The sequence below is a fragment of the Acomys minous genome (genome assembly GCF_964271855.1).
Source record: "Acomys minous genome assembly, chromosome: 9".
Taxonomy (NCBI): Eukaryota; Metazoa; Chordata; class Mammalia; order Rodentia; family Muridae; genus Acomys; species Acomys minous.
This window is the reverse complement of record NC_140490.1, coordinates 48,491,136-48,516,992: the sequence shown is the minus strand read 5'-3', so window position 1 is coordinate 48,516,992 and position 25,857 is coordinate 48,491,136. Positions and strand designations below refer to the sequence as shown.

The window sequence follows — 25,857 nt, the reverse complement described above, 5'->3', positions numbered from 1 at the left end:
TGTGAAAAAGGCAGGCATGGGAGTGCGTGTTTGCAATCACAGACCTGAGGAGGAAGACACTGGTGGATTGATGGATCTCACTGGCCAGGCAGCCAAACCCAACTGATGTGTTCTAAGTCCCAGTGAGACACAAAGTCTCATAAAACTAAGTAGATAGTCCCTCTGGTCTCCATACATGTACTCAGTCACGTCTGCATACATATGACCCATAGATACCCACAGATAGACCAACACACACACACACACACACACACACACACACACACACACACACACACACACACCAGAGACAGACAGACAGACAGACAGAGAGAGACAGACAGACAGAGATAGAGACAGACAGAGAGACAGAAAGAAAGAGACAGAAAACAGACAGAGACACAGAGACAGAGACAGACAGATGACAGAATAAAAGGAAGCTTTATGCATACAGAACCCAAGAGGCCACTGTGCACCCTATGGCCTGGAAGTCTGTATCCCTCTAACATGTACCTTTGACTTTTAACTCACAAGGTGACAGCATAGAGGTGGCGACCTTCCAGAGCCAGTCAGATCACAAGGTGGAACCCTCAAGTACAGGACTGGAGTCCTGACAAGAAGCAGAAGCAAGCTATTTTGCTCTTCCACGAACTGAAGTCCAGTGAGAAGGTGCAGAGGGTGAAATGGAGAAAGCGTCCTTACCAGACACTGTCTTCTGGTGCTTTATCCTGGGCCTTAGCCTTCAGAACAGAGGGCAGCAAATTTCTGCCTAGCAGCTGCTCAGCCTATTGCATTTTGTTACAGGAGTCCAAACAGACTGAGAACGCAAACTGTCCAGGGGCTCTGTGCACTTTACCTTGGCCGTATTTGACTGACTGAAATCAGCCTTAGTCTTTGTGCTAGTTTTAAAGCTAACCCTGGTTTTAGCAGATACAGCATGGTTAGGAATTAACCCCACAAGCGCTGGAGAGATGGCTCAGCAGTTCGGAGTGCTTGCTGCTCTCACACAGGACCTGGGTTCAGTTCCCAGTATTCGTATGGCAGTTCACATCCGTCAGTAACTCATTTCAGAGGATCCAGTACTCTCTTCTAGCCCATCCCCTCACTCGGTAACAAACACACGAATATAAAACACTCATACACAGAAAATGAGAAATAAATATTTTAAAAAATATTTTAAATACTTATATGGCTAATAGTTTGGCTGGTTGGTCTTATTTCACACATAACTAGATAACTGCTTAATGAGATAAAAATCTTATCAATTGAGTACAAAGAGGATTAATAATGTTTTAAAATGTAATTATAAGACTTTCCCATTTTTTAAGCATCAAGGCCCTTTCACAGTGTGAGGAGATCCGTGAGAAGATGCCACTTATGAATGACCTACTTAATAGCCACACATTCATTAAATGGGTGGCAAATACCTAATTGTTGGAACGTTTTCTAGCAATGTTGCTCACTATGAATGTATAACAACAATACACACAGTAATGATAGAAATGTCTTTAAAAACTAAACGCTAGGACACAGCACTACATCAGGGGCTTGATCTGCGTCTCACCAGGTTCCCAGGAGAGCATTAGATGCCCTGTCTTGTCATGTTTTAATATGGAATATGAAGCTTGGGGGATGAGACCTCAAATTGAAAAACCCCAAGAGTTCCACATGTCACACAAAAGGATCACCGACAGACAGACCTCTGTAGACAGGAAGTTACCTACAGACACATCTTTCTCAACTTACTTAATCTGTGTGTGTACACAGAGCAGCTCTGGGCTCCTCGGTCAAGAGAGTGAGGGCTTTGGGGCCCTGAGGTCCGGGCTCATATGTCAGCTTTGCCACTCACTAGGGTGTGCATTAACTTCTTTATCTCTGTGTCCTCATCCCTAAACACAAGGTCATAAGATGGCTCACTGAGAGAGCATCTGTGGGGACTGAGTCCACATGTCTACAGCCTAGAGATCACAATGTGTGCCCATCATCTTTACTACACACACACACACACACACACACACACACACACACAAACAAACAAACAAAAACCCACCCAACTTGGAGTTCAGCAGCCTCTGCATTTCTGTGATGTGACTTAGGCAAGTGAGCCAGGTTTTCCTTTCCAGGAAAAAAAAATTAATAAGAGAAAATGCTGTATGTGAAAGTGCTCCTTGGACTAAAAAGGGCCACGTGGTACAGCTGACACATGAATTATCATCAGCCTTTCTCAGCCAAAGAAGTTTCCTGCATGCCATTCTCTCTTGTGACAGCTTAACGTGGAGCCTCAGTCCCAGCTGAACTCCCTGTAATAATAGAACAAATGTCCAGTCACCCAGGATTCCATCAAACAGAACACTACTATCCGTCCTCCTGCACCACACCCACCACGAGAAGATAATTGATGTTCACCGTGACCCTGAAACACCCCGAGACTTTGAAGTACCTTCAGGGAAATATTAAATTATGTTCAGCCTAGTTTATGAAGAAGTGTATTTAATTATACTGAGATTCTTTGAGACTGCATGACCTAGGAAAAGAACAAAGAGGAAGTTATAGGCTATCTAGAAATCTGCCTCACTGTCTTCCCCCAATCACCTTTGTCAGAGTTAAGTGAAAAACACAGCCAACCCTAGAGCAGTAACTACACAAGTCAAGAAGTTTGCCCTGCAGAATCCTTAAAAACCACTCTTGTGGAGAAATAATAAAAATCAAAACACTGAGAGGAAGAAAATGCTAAATAATGCAACGTGCTTGTGGAAGAAAGCCAGAGGCAGAAAGGTAAATATGGTATGCTTTATCTTGTATACAGAGTCTAGAGAGAAAAAGGACACACAAGTGCTCATCCATAAATGGGATGTCTATGTCACACTTCCTCCCCTGAAAGGACCAGGAAATAACTTGGAAGATGGAAGGAAAAGACTAGAAGAGCCAGAGGTCAGAGAGAACCTGGGAAAAGTAGTGTTCTCTGAACACAAAAGGACAAGTATGTTCATGAAGTCTCTGCCGCTGTGGTTGCTTGCACAAGACCTGGCCAAGATCGAGCTGGTCTGCACTGGCATGACTTGCCAGCCCCTACCCCTAGCTGAGGAACTAAGGACAGTGGACAGCTGGAGGGTTAGACAGTTTCCTTTAGAAGCACGGTGTCTGGTGGGTGGATCTTGGGCCAGTGGATGGTCCCACACCTGTGTGCGTACAGGCAGCAATAACTGGGCTTAATGGGTTATTAAAAGGGGGTGCTATGAGATTGCTCATCTGGAAAAGTGCTTGCCAAGTCTGAGGCCCTGAGCTGGGACCCCAGAGCTCACATGCTGGGAGGAGAGAACTGGTGAGTTCTGAGCTCCACAGACTTGATGTGGTGCAGGCACAAAGACCACAGGCAATAAACAAATGTATATTGTGGAAGTAAACATGATGAAAATGTATTGTATGCATGTACAAATTTTTCAAAGAAGAAAAACTATGGTGTTTAAAAGGGAGGAGTCCTCGTGAACAACGCAAAAATCAGGGGGCAGGAGAGGGAGGGTTAGAGAGGGAACAGGAGCTGACAGTGGTCAAAGCACGTAGTACACATACATGGAGATGCCACGAGAGTCATTACTTAGTACAACGATATATGTCCAAAAGCAGGGACAATATGTAAATATGACCACGTGCTTCGAATAGGAATTATTTCTTATGCCGATTAATGCTTTTCAAATTCTGATCAAGAAATAACCCAAATATATTACTGAATACCTTCTTACTGATGTTTGGAAGAATTAAAAACAAGCTAATTTTATGCTCCTTAGAGTGGGAAAGTAACACTGGGTTTACTAGTCAAGTTTGATTCCTATTTTAGAGAATTATGTACATACAGATAAGGAACACAATATATGAAATGTTACATTATATTAGGGCTGGAAAGCTTGGCTGTTTGTCTGGGTTTAAGTTATTTCAGAGATGTTAACATTATCTTTATTAGTTTTTTTCTAAGACCCCTCCCTTGCCCACACACACCGAGAGGCATAGGCGTTCAAAGGACAATGTCAGCTGTCTGGCCTCATCTTCACCCTGCCTGAGACAGGAGCTCGTCTTGTTCACTACTCTGTATTCCCAGCCTGTGGACCACGCAACTTCGGCATGTTCTCCTGCTTCAGCCTCCTGTCTTTCTGCAGGAGCACGGGGATCACAGATGCGGGCTACACCGTTTGTGTTCTATGGAGCATTGTGCTTACTGAAGCACCTCGCCAGCCTTCTGTAGTATATTTTCCAGTGAAATGATAGAAATCCTAATCAGAACATGCCAGTGTTAGAAGGCCCGGGAGTTGCCATCAATGCAGAGTTTGCTGCAACTCCAGACCCTGGTACCAGGCTCCTCCCGACAGGAGTGACAGCACTTCCATTATTAACAGATCACCGGCTTTTTCAGTTTTGAGGCCATCCTGATGGATAGAATATTCTTCCTCAAGTGAAGTCTTATCCTAATTATAGTTCTCTCACCTCCTTCCTTCCTAAATGAGTCCTCTGGGACCAATTTTATAAGCAACTTCATGTCCCATTAGGGGATCTCGTGAGTATCTCTCATTTTATCAGATGGCAATCCACGTCCACTCACATTTTTCACTGTTAGTCCCCACACCACAATGACTGCTCTTCATAGTGACCCCGTACTATCTGCTGAAGTGGCTCATGGGTGACCTGGCTCCGTGGAGAGTAAACCAGGCATGGTCCTAAGATCCCGACATGTGGACGTTTTTGGAACCCAGCTATAAAATACAGTTTCTATGAGATTTATGATCTTAGTTTCAAAGGTCAGACTTAGAATCTTTCTGAAAAGGATCCATTCATAAATTACTCATTTGTATGTGTGTGTGCGGGGGGGGGGGGGGGCGGGGGAGGGGGCATGCTATTTTATAAGCATTGGGGTATAATTTATCACTCCGCTCTCCCCGAGTCTTTTAAGCCAAGCCTTTGGTGTGTGCATTAAAGCGCCCCAGCTCTTCCTCCTTGGCTTAAAGCAAAGCCGCAATAGCAAGCCAGGACTCATTCCGCCAACATCAGCAGCTCCTCTGCTTCCTGGGAGAAGCAGAAAGAGGAGAAATGTCCCTGACTCCCCAGAGTCGGGGGGCTCTGCCTCCCACAAGCGAGCCCATCAGGCAGGTAGGGACAATTCTAGACTCCCAAGCCCAGCCTGGGGATAAGAAACGTTCTGAAACCCCAACTTCCTTAACAACCTCCCTCTCTTCTTTGCTGTGTAAACATCAAAGTCCCACACATAAAATGTTTCACTGGTTGGGCATTCTTAACCAGAGCAGCAGTCCTACTTGTTCGTATTATTTTCACCACTGCCTACTTGGGCCACTGCCAACTTTTAAAGTGCTGTACACACTGGCAGCCCTTACTTTCTATGTTAGCACCCTAACTCACCTTGGAAATTTCCTTCTCAAATGTCTCACTCTCTTTCTATGCCTGAAGCATCACCATGAGAGCCATGGGCAATGCGAAGAGGTCAGGAGCAGGCCGAATCAGAGTGAGTGTGTAGGAGAGTTCAGCCCCTGGTGGTTTTGTAACCTTGATTATCTGTCTCAATTCCTTTTATGTTTACAGATACCAGGAAGGTACAAAGGGACCCTCATGCCCTGCAAGCAAAGAGAGTGGGTATCAAAAATGTGGCGGCATCAAAACGACTGAGTTTCTGAGACACAGTGGTTCTGAAACGTCAGAATCACAGAGTCACAGAGACAGCTGTTGGGCTGTCCATGAGGGAACACGTGATGTTCTAATCCACTTAGAAAAGGGGAAAACCGCATTTTACAACTATTTCTGTCCTAACATGTTGAAGGTTTGAAAAAAAAATTCCCCTTGTAATAATATCAGCATTTGTTGCATTTAAACATCTTAAGTAACTGAGGTGCAGTGGAGCAGCCCCAGCACTTGGAAGACGGAGGCAAGAAGAGCAGGAGTTACAGACCAGCCAAGGCTACATGAAACTTTGTCTCAGTAAAAGAAGTCTGAGTGTTCTAAAAACGACATAATCATTTAGGCCTAGGATGTAACTGAGTGGCAGAGCATTTGTCTACTTTACATGTGTCCCTAGATTTAGTCACCATCATTGGAAAAGAAAAAGAGTAAATACACTCTCTAAAGGCAGTTAATTCCAAATATACTCAGAATTAAACATTGAACACGTCTCTGGAGCAATTTATAAGGCCAAAAAGTGACTGGCCATCAAGGAACCCTCAAGAATAAAGGCTTGAGTGAGATTTACTCTCTGACCTATTGGTCAGGGATCCACTGCCATAAGGCTCTGGGAACAGTAAATTTCTTCCTCTACATAGTAGACAAGTTTGCCTTGTTGTATCCAAAGAAAGATGGTGAAGAAACAAGCAAACAAACAAAACTAGAGACATGTTTTACGCTATATGTTTAAAATGCTTCTCTCTCAAATTCCCTTGCTTTGGGGACATGGCACTTCTAACATCCTATTCTACAAAGGCTACTTGTCTGGAACTTCTTTGATGAAGAGTTTGGAATATTGCAAGTTCAAAGCCAGCTTGCTTTGGGCTATCCCAGGCCCTTGAATAACAATTTGCTGTCCGTCTCTCTGTGCGACTTCCTATCCTATGACTATCAGATAAATGCCTTGGGATGTAAGAACCCTGGCTGCCACTAACTCAGAAGTGGGCTGTGCCATCAGCCAGCATCTGAGGCCTGTTGCAGGGGCTCCTTGCTTTGCTAGAACTTGCCTGCCCGAGGTTTCTGCCAAGTTTTTGGAAGGTATCTTGACATAGCGTTCCTTGTTATTTTAATAGGGGGTAACCTACATCTCTGTTCCTCTGGCCCGGTCACCCACCTTTGGCTCCAGAATTAACATACTCTTATTCCTTTGCGGTGAGAGCAGTGTTTTTAACATTAGCAACAATATGACCTACATCAGCAGAACTAAGACAGCTGTTGGTGTGGGTTAAATACACTTCACTAAGGCACACACTTGAGCTCAGTTTGCTTTAGATTATGGACTGGGACAATTCTCTACCATATAATTAGCATACTGAATTAAAGATTAAAAATTCTAAGTACAAACAAGTAAGATTGTTTTTTGTCAACTTATCATTCCCCACTGGGCCCATCTCTCACCCACCACTTTGTTTGTTTGTTTGTGTGAAGTCTTGCTCCATTGTCCAGGGTTGTCTAGATCCTATGCCTCAGTTTCTGGATGGCTAGACTAACAGGTATGCACCACCATGTTCTTCTCAATGTCTTCTCCTTGAAATTGCTGCCTTGGCTTTTGCCCTTGAATGTATCTATGATCTTTCTCTGGCCTTCTCTCCCCTCTCAATTCTATTTCTTAGGGAAGGTATTTAGAATGTGTGTTGGGGCTAGAGACACAGGTTAGTGACAGAATACTTTCCTGGTATGGGTGAGGCCTGAGGTTCAGTTCTCAATATGGCACTAGATGGATAGATGGATGGATAGATAGATAGATAGATAGATAGATAGATAGATAGATAGATAGATAGATAAGTTAGAATGCAGTATTGATTCAACTTTAACAGTGCTAGTCCCTTCTCTCTAGTACAAACATAAAATAATTAAAAAGAGAAGCAGCTTGCTTCATTTCTTTCTTTTCTAAAACTCTTACTTGAGATGTTTTATTTGCCCATAGTTTGTTTTCTTTTCCCCAAATTTCTCATAAAAGGGACAATGCTCTCATTAGGCTTAATGCTCAAATGTTTTGCATTTAATTATTTGGTCTTATTCTTTCTAGCTAAGCGGCCAGCATGCCTTCCCTAAAGGACCAAACATGTCTGCCTTACAAACACTTATTTAACACTTCTCTAAAAGCCAAATAGAGAATACACAGTATTCAGTAAGACTCCTTGCAGTGTCTAAATACAAATAGGTAATAAAGTCCCTGTAAGTAATGGGAGACACAGACCATTCTTAACAATCAGGAGCCACCACCACCACTCTGCTCCACTCAAGGAACAGACCTACACACACACACCAAGGGAAGCTCAGCCCGAGGGAGCTGAACGAGGTCCCTCCCGAGACTGCTGACGTGCCCTTCTGCACACACCTCTCCTCAACAACGCTTTCCTGTCACTGGAAGCACCAGAAGCCGACTCTTGTCTATTCCTCTCACCCCCTACCAGAGGCACTGGGCAGGGAGAAGCTTGGCAACCACTCCTGGGTCTCAAAGGTTAACTTCTCACCTGCACTGCAAATTAACCATGCTTCTTATTGATTTGAGAGCAGCACCTGAAGGTCCTTCAAGTCTAAACACATCACTCCATCATTAGCGCTGCCGCTGAAGAAGGGCTCCGCTGGCATCTGGCTGTCAGCGAGGGAAGAAGCTGATGGGAATTGCCTGGTGCTGTCTGAGTACCAAATCCTCCCAACCCTCCCACTCTCACCTCCTGTGCCCATCTTCTGATGCTTCATTGTTCTCGGCTCACACTGAACTTGGCAATGGGCTTTCCATCAACAAATAAACCTGTCTAGGAAGTGGATCAGAAGATCTAAATAGCCATGGACATCTCTGGCACTGAAGGGTGCACACTGTATTTCGCACAGCAATTGTGTTTGTGCTTTTTGAGACATAAGAAAACTGAAGTTGAAATACTAAATTTTCAAGGCAAATTGATCTCTAAAAGAATCCCAATTATTTTTAAAGATCCTAATTAAAGCTTAACATCTGTCCAATACATGCCCCAACGAGTATACGGGCAATGCAAATTGGACTTGGTATATTTTTCTTTTGGAAGGGGCACAAGGGTGGGAGGGAGACCTGAAGGAATGGGAAGCAAGTGTAATTGGGTTCATTGCTAGGAAGTCCCAAACAAATGATAGAAATATTGTGTGTGTGTGGGGGGGATTTTTGTCCAATAAGGAAACATCAAATTAGGGATCCAGAGCACTGGTGTTGAGCCTCATCCAACAAACAAGGGGCCTGGGTGCTGCAGTGCTTGTCATTTAGCCTCGGTGAGCCTCAGCTTTCTCATCTGTAAAATTAGCACATTCTATGGTATCATAGATTGACACAGTTCTCAGACGCTAAAGAGGTTACTTTGTGTAGTTTATGTTATATCATATCATTATATTATACTAACTGATTGCAGTTAATGTAGAAATCTATAATTCATCAAAGAGCCAAGGATGAGTGTTGGTGGAATGCTCAGCCACAAATGGAACATCTTTATTACTAACCTGCCCACAAGGGTCAGGGACCATTGTGGAAAAGCCAGAGATCAGAGAGGACAGGAGCGAAGCGATGTCTTTGGGACATACAAGATAGCTGCCACAATGAACTCATAGCTGCTGAACTTGCCAGCTCAAGACCCACACAAGATCAAGCCATTCAACAGTTCACCATGCAGGGGCATCCGGAGCACATGCCCTTAGCGGAGGAGCTAGTGGCAGGTGATGCCTTCTGGGAGAGGGGAGTGAGTGGGTTTTCTTTTTCTTTTTAATTTATTTTTATTACCGTTGTGTGTGTGTGTGTGTGTGTGTGTGTGTGTGTGTGTGTGTGCGCGCCTGCATGTGCCCTTGGAGGCAAAAGATCCCCTGGAACTGGAGTTACAGATAGATTTGTGTTCCTGTGATGGGTGCTGGGAACTAAATGTGGGTCCCCTGAAAGAGCAGCAAGCATTCTTAATCACTAATATCTCCAGGCACCAAGATTCAGTTGTCTTTAACAGACGTGGCCCCTGGTAGACCACCTGAGCCTCAGCGAATGGCGCAACAACCATAAATATATTAGCAGCACAAATTGGATACCATAGATTATAAAAAAAATTAATTAATCAATTAAATCCAGAAAAGGATAGAAAGTTGAAAAGGGGTCAGGCAGAGGGAAATGGATCTGGGAGGAGTTAGACCTTCCCAGTAGTGTGGCCCTTTAATACAGTTTGTGCTGTGGTGACCCCAACCATAAATATTTTTTATTCTCATTGCTGCTTCACAATTGCAAGTTTGCTACTGTTGCAAATTGTAATGTAAGTATTTGATATGAAGGATATCTGACATACAACCCCTGGGAAAAGATCGGCTGACTCCCCCAAAGGGTTGAGAACCACTGAGTTAGAGGCTTGTCCAGAAGATTACTCCAATAAAAATACATAGTGTGCATATACAAAATTCTCAAAGAAGGAATGTAATGCAATATCAAAATTCAAACATTAGGATATTTTTAAATGTTTGAGTTCTAAAATTCTGACGTTTAGGGTCAGCTGTCTGTCCGAGTCTATAAAATAAGTTGTGTGTAATGCTGCAAGATTTTCCAACTAGCTGACCCCTTAAACAAGACAGAAAGCCAATCCAGGGATGGTGGCTCACACTGTCAGCACTCTGGAGGTTTAAGGCAAGAGAATATAGAAAGCTCAAGACCAGCTTAGACTATAATATAAGACCTCATTGAGGTGGGGGGTAAGTATGTGTGTGTCAGAGTCACAGACAGAAAGACAGAGACAAGGAGAGATTTTTAAAAAGAAAGAAAGGAAAGAAAGCAAGGGCAGAAAACTCTCAGTGTCAGGAACACAAAACATTTTATATTCAAAAAATAATAGAAAAAATATTCACTTGTGTATTTTAGCATATTCTAAAATAAGCACCATGGTTTAAAAAAAATGCGCTATTTTTGTTTTCTGTTCTTCTGTGTTTGGTGTGTCACTAGACAAATCCTACTATGTGCTGTGGAAGTTCATCTGTGTTCATTGGTTTTGTTCAGGAAGGACTCGGAAGCTCTGCAGCAGAGAGAAACAACGATGACTCATTCCTCAACCGCGTTTGAAAAACCAACAAAAACAGCTCAAAAAAAGGCAAGCAAAACTTGCCATAAACTGTTACAAAATGCAGGCTAATCTCAGCATCTGTGACCACACCATCAATGCTTTTCAAATTAAGTAACTATTTCCCTGTCCCCTTAGCACTCAAGGAAGCAGGGATGGGGTGTGGGGGGTGAAGGATGGGGTGTGGGGTGTGGAGGGTGAGGGGTGGGGTGTGGGGGGTGAGGGATGGGGTGTGGGGGTGAGGGATGGGGTGTGGGGGGTGAGGGATGGGGGATGGGGTGAGGGATGGGGGATGGGGGTGAGGGATGGGGTGTGGGGGGTGAGGGGTGGGGTGTGGGGGTGAGGAATGGGGTGTAGGGGTGAGGGATGGGGGATGGGGTGAGGGATGGGGTGTGGGGGTGAGGGATGGGGTGTGGGGGGTGAGGGGTGGGGTGTGGGGGTGAGGAATGGGGTGTAGGGGTGAGGGATGGGGGATGGGGTGAGGGATGGGGTGTGGGGGTGAGGGATGGGGTGTGGGGGGTGAGGGGTGGGGTGTGGGGGTGAGGAATGGGGTGTAGGGGTGAGGGATGGGGGATGGGGTGAGGGATGGGGGATGGGGGGTGAGGGGTGGGGTGTGGGGGGTGAGGGATGGGGTGTGGGGGTGAGGGATGGGGGATGGGGGGTGAAGGATGGGGTGTGGGGGTGAGGGATGGGGGATGGGGTGAGGAATGGTGTGTGGGGGTGAGGGATGGGAGATGGGGGGTGAGGGATGGGGGATGGGGGGTGAAGGATGGGGTGTGGAGGGTGAGGAATGGGGTGTGGGGGTGAGGGATGGGAGATGGGGGGTGAGGGATGGGGGATGGGGGGTGAGGGATGGGGGATGGGGGGTGAGGGATGGGGGATGGGGGGTGAGGGATGGGGGATGGGGGGTGAGGGATGGGGGATGGGGGGTGAGGGATGGGGGATGGGGGGTGAGGGATGGGGGATGGGGGGTGAGGGATGGGGGATGGGGGGTGAGGGATGGGAGATGGGGGGTGAGGGATGGGGGATGGGGGGTGAGGGATGGGGGATGGGGGGTGAGGGATGGGGGATGGGGGGTGAGGGGTGGGGGATGGGGGGTGAGGGATGGGGGATGGGGGGTGAGGGATGGGAGATGGGGGGTGAGGGATGGGAGATGGGGGTGAGGGATGGGGGATGGGGGCTAGAGGGCAAGCAGAGATAAGCAGGATGCTTATTGAAAGAGGAACAAACAAGCTTAGCCTGAATTCACAACCAGGTTCCAAATGGGTTTCAGGGCCATGTACAGCTGCAGTTGGACAAGCAGGGATGTTGTCCTCCCATTTGTTTGTTCATGGTTTTACCCTGGACTCACCAGAGCAAAGGGTGAACACTGTGGCTCAGAGGCACACTGTGACTCCCAGGGAGACACAGCCACACCACAAGGCATGAGCTTACAGAGCAGATACCCAAGGGCGATAAGCAAATGGCCACTTGTTTTTATAAGCAGAAACCCTCACCAACTTCTGTAGACTTCCCCAAAGTGAAATGTCAGCCTCGGACGAGTTTGAGGAAGAATCCTTTGGCCCTTAGAAAGAGTAACCGTCAAACCTCAGTCAGTACCCATAATAGGTTATTTTTTTTGCACCAAAGAGATTTTAACTTTGAACATTAAAAAAGGTACCTTCCTTAGTGGGGAACTCTAGAATATAAAATCTGTAATATACTAGGGATAAAATAACATCTTAAAATAAGCAGAATGGCATGTAGGCTGAATGGAAGAGCTATTCCAAGAGGCAAAAGGAACTATTCTTAAGCTTTGGAGCAACTCTCTATCTTGCTCCCCTTTTCAACGACATTTTATGAAATGCAGGTGGTAGGTCGTTCATGCTTTTCAAAAGCAGAAAGAAACAAGGCGGGGGGGGGGGGAACATTCAAATAATGCAACTATCACACAAATGCTTCTTAGACTTGCCTCTTCTTTCTGTTCCTTCCTGCCAGTGAGACTGGCAATTTTGGAGACTTTCTGAGGCACCAAGCTCAAGCCCTGGGTGACTGGCAAGGATCTGGTTAGGGGTGTGTCCCTGGGAATACAAGCGCATGCTGCCTGCTCTGCTTCTGTGGCCCTTCTGTTTCCGCTGGGGGCACCTTGAGCTCGGGGTGCCCCATCTCACCCCCTACTAGCCCTGGCAAACAGTATGACCATAGGAGGAAGGCTAGGAGAGTCACACTTACCAGATCACGTGGCCTGGGCCCAAGCGAGAATCCCGAGATAAGGCAGAGTCCTGACCGTTTACAGAGCAGCCAAAACCAGGCTCGCTCTTCTCACTGTAGCCGTTGCCATGGCCAACCCAAACAATACCCCCCTTCCCCAATCCTGGCCACCCTGTAGCTTCTCAGCCACCACCCACAGACCTCCCAAAGCTGGCAGGAGTCAACGCTGTACACTCAGGGACTGAGGAGCTAGGCCGAGGAAGGGATGGGAGGTAAGGTGCAGAACAGCCCCCAGCACGCAGTGTCTAGAGCGTTTGTGGCTACAGATCTTTGCTTCTAGGAGTATGGGAGCCTTCTGTTCATTTATAACTGAGAAAGGAAAAGAAATCAATTGAGCCTTTACTCGGGGGAAATGAGCATCACCTTTAAACTTTCCTTCTCCTACACTCTGGCAAACGAATGCAGAGGGGGGGAAAGCAGCAGACTGAATATAGTAACATTCAACAGAGGCAGGAACTGGAGGGAACGTCAGCATGACAGTCATGAGTAATAAGCCCAGAAACAGCTTCAGTGCTGCGACTTTCCTGTTTAAAAACCAAAACCAAAAACATTCCTGTTTGAAGACACTATTTCAAAAAAGAAAATATCCATACATAAATAAAAACCATGCAAAGTAAGAGAATAACAAAAGATTAATCTCAAAATAAACTACCAATTAATTTTCTTATGACACATTTTGGGAGCCACTAACAGACAAGCCAGGCTGAGTGGGACTCTGGGATGGAACTCCTAAATAATAGGCTAACATAAGCCAGTGTCCCCTAGACAAGCTACTACCCCCTTTTTAAAGGCTGCTGGTTTGGACACAGTGCTCCATGTTTAAGTTCTCTCACAACTCTAAAGTTCTCATTGTAGTCTATAAATGATAGCGTAACTATGTTTGAAGCAAAGCCATATAAACAAAAGAAAGCATTTGGAGACCCATGTCTCATGCGAACAATGGCTGGCCTGGGCTGCAGGGTCAAAGGTGCTGCCTCTCTATTTGTTCAATTGGAATGTGACCTGTAATAGACAAGCCCATCTACATGGTGGTTGAAATGGTGGCATGGCACTGTTAATGTACTAAGAGCACTGACATGCACAAGTAAAATAAAAATGGTTATAACAATGGCCCTTCTGTTAGAGATCTGCTGCCATCAAAATATCAAATCCATAAAGGCAGTGAGTGGCGGGGCAACCAAATGAGTATTCCCAAAGCACTGGGCTAAAAATATGAACACTGGAGCTAATTTTCATTTGCTATAACTGTGGGGGTACATGCATGTGCATGCATGTAGAATGTGAAAGCCAGAGGACAAATTCACTGTCATTCATCAGGGGCTGTCCACTGTGTGTGTGTGTGTGTGTGTGTGTGTGTGTGTGAGAGAGAGAGAGAGAGAGAGAGAGAGAGAGAGAGAGACAGAGACAGAGACAGAGACAGAGACAGAGACAGAGACAGAGACACAGAGAGACAGAGACAAAGACAGAGACAGACAGACACACAGACAGGGTCACTCACTAGCTTGGTACTCATCAAGCAGGCTAGGCTGGCCATCAAAGCTCCCAGGCCCCCACCAATCTCTGTCTCCCTAGCACTAAGATTACAGTGCACACATGCCACACACTTGCTTGTTTTACATGTGTTCTGGAGATTAAACTTGCATCCTTGTTCTCATAAGTCAAGCACTTTGTCAAACGAGCCACCCCGGCCATCTACTTTCACTTTGTGTCTAGGGCCTGAGCACAATTTCCACATCTGCGTAGGTCAGAGAAAAAACAGATGAAGCACTGTTAAAAAGCAATCTCTGAGGCATCTCTACATCTCGCTCCCCTCCCCAACACAAGCTGGCTGTCACTCTATGAAATCAGTCAAGTGCTACAAATCAGCCCTGTAAGTCGCCGTGTGCAGCTTCCTCTAAGAATCTGTACAGATCAAAACCTCAAGTGTGTTTACCTGCCTGGAACTGCCATAATTTGAGGTGTTGCATTTCTGAAAGAACACAAACCAGATGCTTCAGGCTGATGAAAGAACGTGTCCTTAAGACACATCTCTTTGCAGCACTTAAAACTCTTACCGGTAAATTCTTCCCACACTGCACGCTTATTTCTGAACTTGCTACTGTTTCTTTGAAGTCACAGTGTAATGGATTCTCCACCTGGGGCAAAGTGATCAAAACCTGACAGTGAGCCTTCAGAAGACACCCCAGGCAAGTGGGCTACTCCAACTGAAGGCTGACACCCCAAACCCAGTGCCACTGCCTCAGAACAAAGGCATTTACTTTCTGCTCAACAACCTTGACCTTTGTATGAAGTCTCCAAGTTGCAAGCATGGGCTGTCCTTTCCAGACTTTTGCACAATTGGACACCTGAGCACATTTCAGCACTGCTTGCTCAGCAAGTTGGTGCGAAGAGTGACAGGGAGGGAGGCATAGTGTAAACAGGGCCAGATCGAATCTCAACCCAAATGACCATCCATCTGTACGCCACCCAATGTCCCCAGTCTGCTTCTGTCATTTGTGAGTAGAGCTCTGGCCCAATGATCCCAAATCCCTTGCCAACTGGAGCATTCTGGGTGGTCACGTGAGGGGAATACAGAGAGCAAGCCAAAATATGGAGTGAGCTCATGCATGGTGGGACCTGAGAGTAAAAAGGCAGAGAGCCCGCAAGTAGGTACTGAAACCGTAGCCATCTGTTTCAGATCTACCTACAGTGAGTCATAACTCCCCTGGTTCGCTCAGCCAGACATGACCTCTGGGGAGAGACCGTCACACAAGTTTGGTTTCCCAGTCAGACAGCTCGACAGAAAGAGACCTAGAGTGGATCATGGGACAGGACAAAACCAAATGGCCCAGTTCTTTCAGTTCTTTCACTGGACGAACAAAGTGCAGAAGTCTGAGGTCCAGACCCCTCCATGCAAGCGTTGGCAGAATGCCTGACCAGGAGGACTGCTTGCTTGGTTCCTGACGTCCCCATCCCAGTGAGAAGAGCTCTCTAGCCACCCTCAGTCCTAACCAGGAACTCTCTCAAGTCAAAAAAGTCTTCTAGATCCTTCCTAGGGAACGTCTCTCCAATCTGCCCACTCTGTCATCCCCACTGCCACCACTAGATCCACATATAAAGGGACACCCCATGATCCCCACGGAGGATGTGCTCCACCACCGCTACTAAGCAAATGTTTCTTTTTCACCTGCATTTCTATAACTGCTTTTCTCTCCTCTCCCCATCCACCCGGCCATATGCGCAGCCCTACGGAATGATTTCTGAGACACGCACCTGGTCTTTCACATCCATGCTTCAAGTCCATCCATGGGCCTGCACTGCATGCTGGGTATAATGCAGTTCCCTTGGCTTGGCACACAGAACCCTCATCATCTGCCTCATATCACTGGTTCTCCCCTGCATGTTCCCTATCAGCCCATGCACAGATCGACCACTCTTCCCATCAGCCCATTCGGAGACCACTCTGCAATTTTTCTTCAGATTTTTTTTCTGTATAGATAACTTTATACACACCTGTCTGAGCTACATCCTATCCCCCAACACTCATTTTGAAGGGGGAATGCTCTGAAAGTCTTCTTCGGCTCTGTCCCTAGTCTCCCACTCTGAGCTGCCTCCTTTTCTGTGGCTCTAAAGCATCCTGGAGAGCAACAGTCAGTATGTCGCCTGTTCCTGATGCTAGAAATGACTGTCTCTTATTGAGTCCTCTGCCCTAGTACTATGAGTAGAATTTGGCACACAACATTCAAAGGCTTGTGTTGAATGAATGAAGAATGGAAAGCTCTCAGAGGAAGAGATGACCCTGAACCGGTGACACGCTTTGCTCAAGATTACACAAACAGATGTGTGATAGACCGGAGATTCTGATGGATGTCTTCGTGCAGATCCATTTCCAGAGGACATGGTGACCGAAATCTGTATCCTGGCCTTGTAATCCTAGCATCCCGAAAGCACAGGTGGGAGGGTCTGTACCTATGGGAGACCAGTCTGGTCTCCATAGGGAGTTACAGGACAGCCAAAGCTATGCAGGGAGACAATCTCAAGCCTTTTAAAAAACTAAATTAAAAGTAAATGAGTCTGTCCCCAAGTATTTCCTCCTACTTTATCAGTCCTGTGGACTGATGGTACCATTAGTGACTCTCAAATCTTTTGACTTTAAGACTGGGATATTCATTTTATCATTACCCAGGTGTTCCTCTGACAACTCAGATTCAAAACAAGCAGAAATTAAGTGGTCACATTTACATACACACACACACACACACACACACACACACACATGCGCGCGTGCGCATGCTCTTCTTCCTAGGTCCCAAACTCTAGCCACCTGAGCAAGAAATATGTAAGTTACCATCCATTTTTTATTTCAAGACATGGTTTCTCTGTATAGCCTCTGGCTGTCCTGGACTAGCTTTGTAGACCAGGCTGGCCTCAAACTCACAGAGATCCATCTGATATCAGCTTCTGCCTCCCCAAGTGCTAGTATTAAAGGTGTGCACCACCACTCTGGCTTACCATCCAATTTAAAAAATATATTTATTATTTATATACTAAGATAAATACACATATGTGAATAGTGTACTTGCTAAAATTCCTCTGTAGTGGGTCCCCTCTACAATGTCCACCTCTCTTCATAAGGTCCCAACAAAAAAACCAAGCTCCCATTCCACCAAAGTTTATTCTAGGGGACCAGTGAGTATATTGGGCTTCCTTACAGATCATAGCTAGGGGGCTACTTACAGGAGTATGGGTGCCCCTCTCCAAAAGCCCACCCCAGAAAGTCTTCACCCAGCAGGGAAAGATGGCTTTACCACAGCCACATTCATGAAGCTCTCTTGTCTAGTTGACCTTGGCCTATATCCTCTAGCCCCTCCCCCAGGCCTTGTGCAACTAAAGGAGAGTTGTATACAACAGGTGGTCAGAGCATTTAGCTACTCGGGTGAGAGTCCATTGACCTTCCCTGCCCTTCTATGAGGGGTTTAAACAGCCGAGGAGCCCAGGTGAGATGATCGTCTGTAAGTGTGCACAGCTGAACTCCCTAAGCTAACAGCTGGTTGGCTTGGGGGGAAAGTCATACACAACTATGTATTTTACACATTGTTGGGTTCCTGTTGACAAAAACCCTGCGGGGTGGAGGGTGGAGACTGAAAAGAAAACCCTGCACTAAATCTAGAAGGAAACAGAATAGGGTTTGGGGGAAAAGGGGTAGAAATTCTATATATTTACCGTCTGTGCTCAGCAGCAGCATCCTTGCTTTCTTTTAAATTCCAGATCACTAGCTGTTGCTTCTGTCCTTCTGCTCAACTGCCGGTCAGACCGGGACCCCAAAGTCTCCTGGGCAGTTGCAGTAGGCCACTAGATGGTCTCCCTGACCCCAGCATCATTCTGATCAAGCCGATCCCTAACTTTAGAGTACATACAACTGTGTCTAGTGTCAAAGATGCCCAAAAAGTGAACACAAGTACCCTGGGAAAGTGGGAAGGGACAGGTGCCTAGGTATCTATGGGGAAGATAAGCACAAAGGGCCAGGGGAGGGTCAGTGCCTAGAGGGGGGGGGTTTCAAGGACAGTGAAGTCATTGACAGGCCTTCTACATAGAAGAAATTGTGTCTACATCTAAGTTAGTGGTAATATTGATGTGAATGCTATAAAAGTAAAATAAAGTGTTGTTTTAAAACTAGCAAAATATTTCAATCTACTTGAAAAGAAGTAAATGAGTGAAAAAATAAAAGAAAACTTGATAAATAGAAAACATAAGTTAGGCTAAGAAAGACTAATTAAGGTAATATATATAATTGGATATAAAGTCACTAATAAAATATTTAATTACTACTAAATTAAAACTATGTAATTTGTGAAAGTGAAAATGATTATCCACTTAAAATGAACATAGACAATGAGTTTCAAAATAAAAGATAAAAAATATAATCCAGAATAAGAAACAAAAGCCAAGATAGTACTGTGATTATTGCAAGATTAAAATAAAAGTGAAACAAGCACATGGAAGGCAAAAAGTATGATATATGACCATGGGGAACTGTTTATACTGCAAAAAGAATAATTTATAAAGATGTCATGGCTTGAACACATATATAACAAAAGGACCAAAAAACCTGGAAAGTAACAATAAGAAAGAAAAGTCAGGTAAGTGAAAAATATAGTTAACATTCAGATTACATGAGAAAGCTTTTTTTAAAAAATGTTCCTTTTTTTAAAAGTATTTAAAAAAAAATACTTATTCTTAAATGAAAAACTCCTGAAGGAAACAAAAGCAAATTTATAAAATACTAAGTTAAAGCCAGAGGGGCCATTGCAAGCCTTTGGGCAAAGTCTCAACAGCAAGCAGCCGAGGGATGATGCAGCTTCCTTACAGTGGGTATTTATACAGTTATCAGAAGTAAATCGTCATTTCGTGATAATTAAATGGTGTATTCATGGGAAAATGCATCAATATTTAGTGTATCAAGCTGCGTAGCTCAGATTAAGCCCTGTACAAATAAGGACAAGGAAGGCAATGATGTAGATACGGGCAGGAACGGATGAAGCAGGAAGCAAGCCTTAATGTACAGCTTAATACAACGAACACCTAGCAAGATCAAGTGTGAAAAGAAGGAAATGAAATTACTAATATTAGAAACAGAGGGGTGTGGCCAGGATTGTGGCTCAAGGGTAGAGCACTTCTCTAGCCTGTGCAAGGCCCTGGGTTCAATTCTGAGATTGCAATGATGCTGATGCTGATAATGATGACGACGGCGATGACAAAAACATGGAGAGACAATATCACAACAGATCCTATTCACACTAACAGATAATATTGCAAACAACTTAGACTTTCTTAGCATGGGTGTGCAAGATGGCTCAGCAGAGAAAGGTGCCTGCTGGAAATCCCGAGGACCTGAGTTCTAATCCCAGGAAGCATTATTGGGAGAAACTGACAAATATACAGAGGTTATATTTTTAGACAAGAAAGGTGAGTGAGGCAGGGAGGAAGAGAGAGGAGGAAGGGAGAAAGTTGAAATAAAGTAGATACAAAAGGTGCATGCTAGACATTCTAATTGTGTGAAACTCAAGAACAAGGAAAACTCACTTAGGATGAAAGAAATTTAATCAGTAGTTGACTATGGAAAGGTGAGATCTGCCAGGCAAGTAGCACAGACCTCTCCTTGGGGTCCTGAAGGGCCCTCCATCTTGATAAAGAGTTCCAGATACAGCCTTGTGCATTCATCAAACCAAACTGAGTTATGTGCTTAAGATCCACGTGTTCACTGTGTGAATTCTCCCTGAAGAGAAATGACAACTCATCAAGTGAAAACCATGCATTCCTCCAGTGGGATCACCCACTGACAATCCCTAATTGGCACCAATGAATGTGCTGGGTGACAGATGCCCTACAGAGGAGAAGAAGGCAACTGAGCAAGGCCCCAGACAGAGAAAGAACTGTGGCCTGGAACAGTGAGAGGAGAAACAGCGAAGAGAGTCAGAAGAGGAAGGTACCAGCAAACAGGAAGCTGAGAAGGAGAAAACAAGAAACCAAAAACTATGACCCAAAGCACCCACCTGCATGTTGCTATGCCTCAGAAACCAGCAATGGTGGTTTTCTCTGGAGAATGTCTTCTTTGCTCAACATCTGTAGATCAACCTGGCAGCCAGCACAAGGGCATTCAGGAATGGAGTGATGGAATATTTTAAACTGCTGAGAACTGAACCCAGAGCCTTGGGGATTCTGGGCAAAAAATACCACCATCACTGAATTCTATACCTGACACTTAAAGCTTTGCAACATTTTCAGTATTGAGGACGGAACTCAGGATCTCCTGTGTACTAGGCAAGTCAGTACATTACTCAGGGTTAACAGCCCTCGCCCTATTTTTTAGTTATTAATCAACACCTTATGCAGTTCTCTCCTAGGGTGAATGCCCTGACTGTGGCATCTGATGGGAAGCCATATATAATTTCACACACACACACACACACACACACACACACACACACACACGTGCGCACACACACACAAACACACACTTGTGTGCATGCACACACGCACAGATAATGAGGTTCACAATCTAATGATACCCAATCATAAGGTATCCTAGTCCACACAGCCCAGTCTGCCCTCAGGACCTAGCATTTCTCCTTGTAGTTGAGTCATGCAGACAAGGCGGGATGACTCATACTGAGTTGATGAAGCAATTAACGCCAGCTCTCCCTCTCTTAGTCATTGCCTCCTGTGAAAGAAGCAAATCCAATCAGGTAAAGTCACAACCAACACACATACATGCACACACACACACACACACACACACACATTTTACAAACATACACTTATACACTTGCACGCACACACATACTCTCACAAACACACAGAGAGGTAAGGACAGAGACCATGAGGGCAAGTTCTAACAAACAATGGCGTGGGGTTCTTGTGCACACTCTGCGCGTGGACAGACCAGAGTAAGTTTCTGTAAGGCCATGCTCATCAGCTTTGCTTCCTCTATTTTAATTTACAAATGCTGGGTTTACAGGAACGGCTTTGAGAGTCATTCCTATAAAAGAAGCTTACTCATTGAGCTTTTAAAAAGGAGAACAAAGCCAGCAACCACTGTCAGCCTTTGATCACCTAAGTGTGTGAACAAGCTGGTTTACCATCATCAGTGGTCTCAGGTAGATCTGCTCCAACTATGGGTAATGCCCTGTCTTTATTGGCCAAAGTCTGAAGGCAAACTATTCAGAGGGAGGAAGGATGGACTACAAATTGCAGGCTGGTGATTTCAGTGTGTGGGGCGTGTGTACAGATAGAAAATTCAGCTGGGTGTTTCCTCATCCTACTTAAATTCATGTAATCCTTCCCATGTGGGCTCCGGTTAACAGTGACAGGCTTCCACAGAAGTCGGCTATAAGTGCGGGTTCCCATGGAGCAGTGGGCAGAATGCTTGCCCTGCAAGCATGATGGCTCAGCACAGATGGCTAGAGACCACATAAAAGCCAGGCACTACGGTACACCTGTACTTCCAGCGCTGGGGAAGCAGAGATAGAAAGCTCTTGGGGACTCACTAACAAATAATTCTAGCTCTAGGTTCAGTGAAAAAAAAATCTGCCTCAGAGAAGTATCTGACACCAACCTCCAGCCTCCTTATGCACATGACTGAACACACATAGGGGAGGTGGGGTGGGTGAGAGATATGAGGAAACAGGGAGAGAGGAAGAGATACGGAGGTTGATTTTCAAGCTCCAGCCCAGACGTATGAGGCCAGAATGCTGAACACGGGCTCAAGTACCCGGGGTTTAACACTGCACCCCTAATGACTTATCATTATACTCATTGATACATGAATCCCCCAGCCCTCATCTAGAAGCATCTATCTACAGGATGATTAACACAGAGGCTCACAATTGACCAAAGTGCAGACAATAAGAGACTGCAGACTGCTCAGCTCTTATGTGTGTGTGTGAGTATGTATATACGCATAATACATATATGCATTTATATGACACCGTTCACCCAAGGTTCAGGGGTCAAAAGAAGGTACATAATGACTTAATAAATGGCCTGAAGGAGTGGATGAATATGAGGAAACGTCTTCTGAATAAGAGCAGCTGTGCATATGAACTCACAGTGGTTGTAACAGCAAACCCTAAACCCACCACAAACTCCAGCCAGATCAAATATCAGAATAGAGAGGGAGCTGGGCACACCCCTAGTGGTGAAACTATAGGCAATTGCCATCTGCTGAGAAAGAATGGGTCAGTTTTCTCCAGGAACGTAGTTCCTGGTCAGTTGACCATATTACAGTGGAAGATCTCATCCATACTGTATGAAACACACACACACACACACACACACACACACACACACACACACACACACGGGGAAGGAGAGAGAGAGAGAGAGAGAGAGAGAGAGAGAGAGAGAGAGAGAGAGAGAGAGAGAGAGAGAGAGACTCCCCACAGGCACAGTAACAAATCGTACAAGACTCCCAGGTAGTTATCTACATGCCTGACTGGAAACCAGAATGCTCACCTTTACCTAGTTTTTTAATCCTTATATCTCAGGTACATGGGAGTGGGTCCAGAAAGTTGTCACTGTCCCATAGTCAGGACTGCAGCTGGCATTAAAACAAGAGCCTTCCTATGCACACTAGCTCATAACCCGTGAGGGACTTGCTCAGGAGCACTGCGTGGTTGGCCAGCCACACTCTGATGATTATCCTAACCTTAGAGATGGAGAAGCTGCAATAGGGAAGGGCAGCAGCTTCAGTCAATTACAAAACCACGCAACAGACCAGAGGCCAGCCTGCCATTTCCTCATACCCAGGCCTGTAGTCTGCCCCTGTCTTCAGGTGTTAGTCAACACCTCAGAGTGTGTATGTAAATTTGCAGAGGAGACGTGATAATACATTACATGAATACCATGTCACAGCCTTAGCACAGGCTCTAACATTTACAGATTCATTCAGGAGACCGCCACTGTCATTTCTGACTTTGACTCGGGTCCATGCGCCAGTCCTCACCTCACTAGTGTGAGAAGGGCACTGACTCAAGTGTCACTCAAGGGAGGTGTGGAACAGACAGCTACCATCAGCATCCCAGTTCCCTCAGAGGAGGGTGCGGTACATTCCATCTAGCATGCCAAATCAATCCTGCATATTTCCTTACTGGGGAGACTTCTAAAAACTATCCAAGGGTGCAGGTAAAACTTAGGGGTCAAATATTCACCAATCATGTTACTAATGCCCTGGATTTAATCTTTAGCACCACACATGAAGACGCATATACACATGTACATATACATACATGCATGCATGCATATATACACACAGAGAGACTATATGCACATAGGTATGTCTACATATATGTTTTGAGAAATACATAAAAGAGAAAATAAAATATTTCAACTGCCATTTACTGTTTTAGCAAAGAAACAATAATATTTAATAATGTGCATATTACAGAACTGTTTAAAGTCCAAGATATGTCAAATGCTGGGTGCATATTTCTCTTTAAAGTTCTATGGCAGTGTGCTCTCAACAGAAGCTTCTATGATACCAAAAAGAGAGAGAGCTCATACGTATGTTGTAAGTTGTTTTCACGGGTTTTAATTTTATATGTACTGGTGTTTGCCTACATGTATTTTATATGTACTGGTGTTTACCTACATGTATTTTATATGTACTGGTGTTTGCCTACATGTATTTTATATGTACTGGTATTTAACTACATGTATTTGTAACACGTACATTCGTGATATCCTCCTAGAAGGCCAAAAGGAGGCACTGAGTTCCCCCAGAACCACAATTACAGACAGCTGTAAGCTTCCATGTGGGTTCCGGGGGGCCAAATTCAAATCCTCTGCAAGTGCTCTTAGCCACTGAGCCACCTCTCTAGCCTCATTTTCCTGTGTTTTAAAGGAATATTATCAATTTATGAGATGTACCCTGAGTGCATTCTAATCTAGATTAACTTCAAAAAATGATGAGCTGTGGAATTTTTCGGTATTCATGTCTTCTGTGCCAGGAAGAAAAAAAATCACAGAGGGAGATTTCAATAAATTCAACCTGTCTCCATGCTCTGGGCATGCCTGGAATCTAAAAAAAAGGTCTCTCTCTCTCTCTCTCTCTCTCTCTCTCTCTCTCTCTCTCTCTCTCTCTCTCTCTCTCTCTCTCTCCCTCTCCCCTCTCTCTCCCCCCTCTCTCTCTCCCCCCCCCTCTCTCTCTGACCAAATGGAGACCTCTTTGTTCATCACATAGAAAAGAGCAGGTTGTATAATTCTCCCATTTGAATTCATCTTTCTCATAACTTCAGCCCTAACGTACATCTGCACCAGCCAAAGTAAGTGAAAGTAACTCAGTGGGCCACACCCCTCCCTGGGCACCTGGCCCATGCATGCTACATGCTTTTCATAAATTAGCATATCTTTTATAACAATCTTAAAAGGAAATGCCATTATTTTACTCTCATATTTAGGGACATAAAATAACATATTCAAATTCACATAGCTAGTAAAATTTGGAGCAGTTTAAGTCCAAAAGCTATTCATTTGTGTTCTAAAAAAAGAAAAAGGACCGGCATGGTCACCATCCACAGCAATAGTTCTCAAGGGTTTTGTTTTGAATAAGAGTTGTTGCAGACTTGGGGCAATAGATATTCTACCTTTCTTAGAGGCACTAAGAGGGTAAACAGTGGTCACAGATACCATTAATTTAGCAACTTTAAATGGATTTGGTTCATGAATCACAGTATCACTCAGCTGTGTGCCTGAGAGAAAGCTCTTTATTTCATTCAAAATACATCTCTGGCAGATGCCTGTAATCCCAGCACTCCATAGGCAAAGGCAGGAAGGTCAGAAGTTCAGGAACTGCCTCAACTACATAGTGAGTTCAAAGTCAGCCTGGGATATCTGAGAACCTGCCCTCACAACCCAATCTCCTGAAAAGAGTGAGGGATATACCTTGGCCATAGATCAATTATATGGCACACACAAAGTCCTGGGTTCAACAAAGCTCCTCTTTCTATATGTGTGATGTTTTCCACCACCACCCCCCGCCACACACACACACTGGATGCTTAGCATGCACGCAAACAAGTGGGATTGCTCTTACAAGTTCTGTTGTCTGGAATCCACAGCCCAGAGCCCCTGGAATGTAACTACGGTCTATATTTCTTAGCAGCAAATGCCCTGGCTCCGATCCAGGTGTCCAGCAATGTTTTCTGCTATCTCTTCGCCACATACCCTTTGCCCTGCCTCTGCTTGGGTTTCCCAATTATTGGACACCCTACATAGCCAGAGGCCTGGGCCGCTTCTGTTGCAGTTTCTCTTCCTGAAATACTCCAACCGCCTTGGGAATCACTATGTATCTCCGACTCGGTAGAGACACTTCTTGACTCATTCC

At 45.1% G+C, this 25,857-nt stretch overlaps 1 protein-coding gene across 21 annotated transcripts in view; it reads right to left on the bottom strand.

The window, feature by feature from the left end:
* Nucleotides 1-25,857, bottom strand: part of ATXN1 (ataxin 1) — a 422,279-nt gene that overhangs the window by 345,608 nt on the left and 50,814 nt on the right. For 2 of the 21 annotated variants that reach the window (XM_084796964.1, XM_084796955.1), the window contains one exon: nucleotides 2,030-2,279. The exons of the other annotated variants lie outside the window; for them this stretch is intronic. The gene's annotated coding sequence lies outside the window, so the exon portion shown is untranslated. The remainder of the gene's footprint in view (nucleotides 1-2,029; nucleotides 2,280-25,857) is intronic. 21 annotated transcript variants of the gene reach the window in all.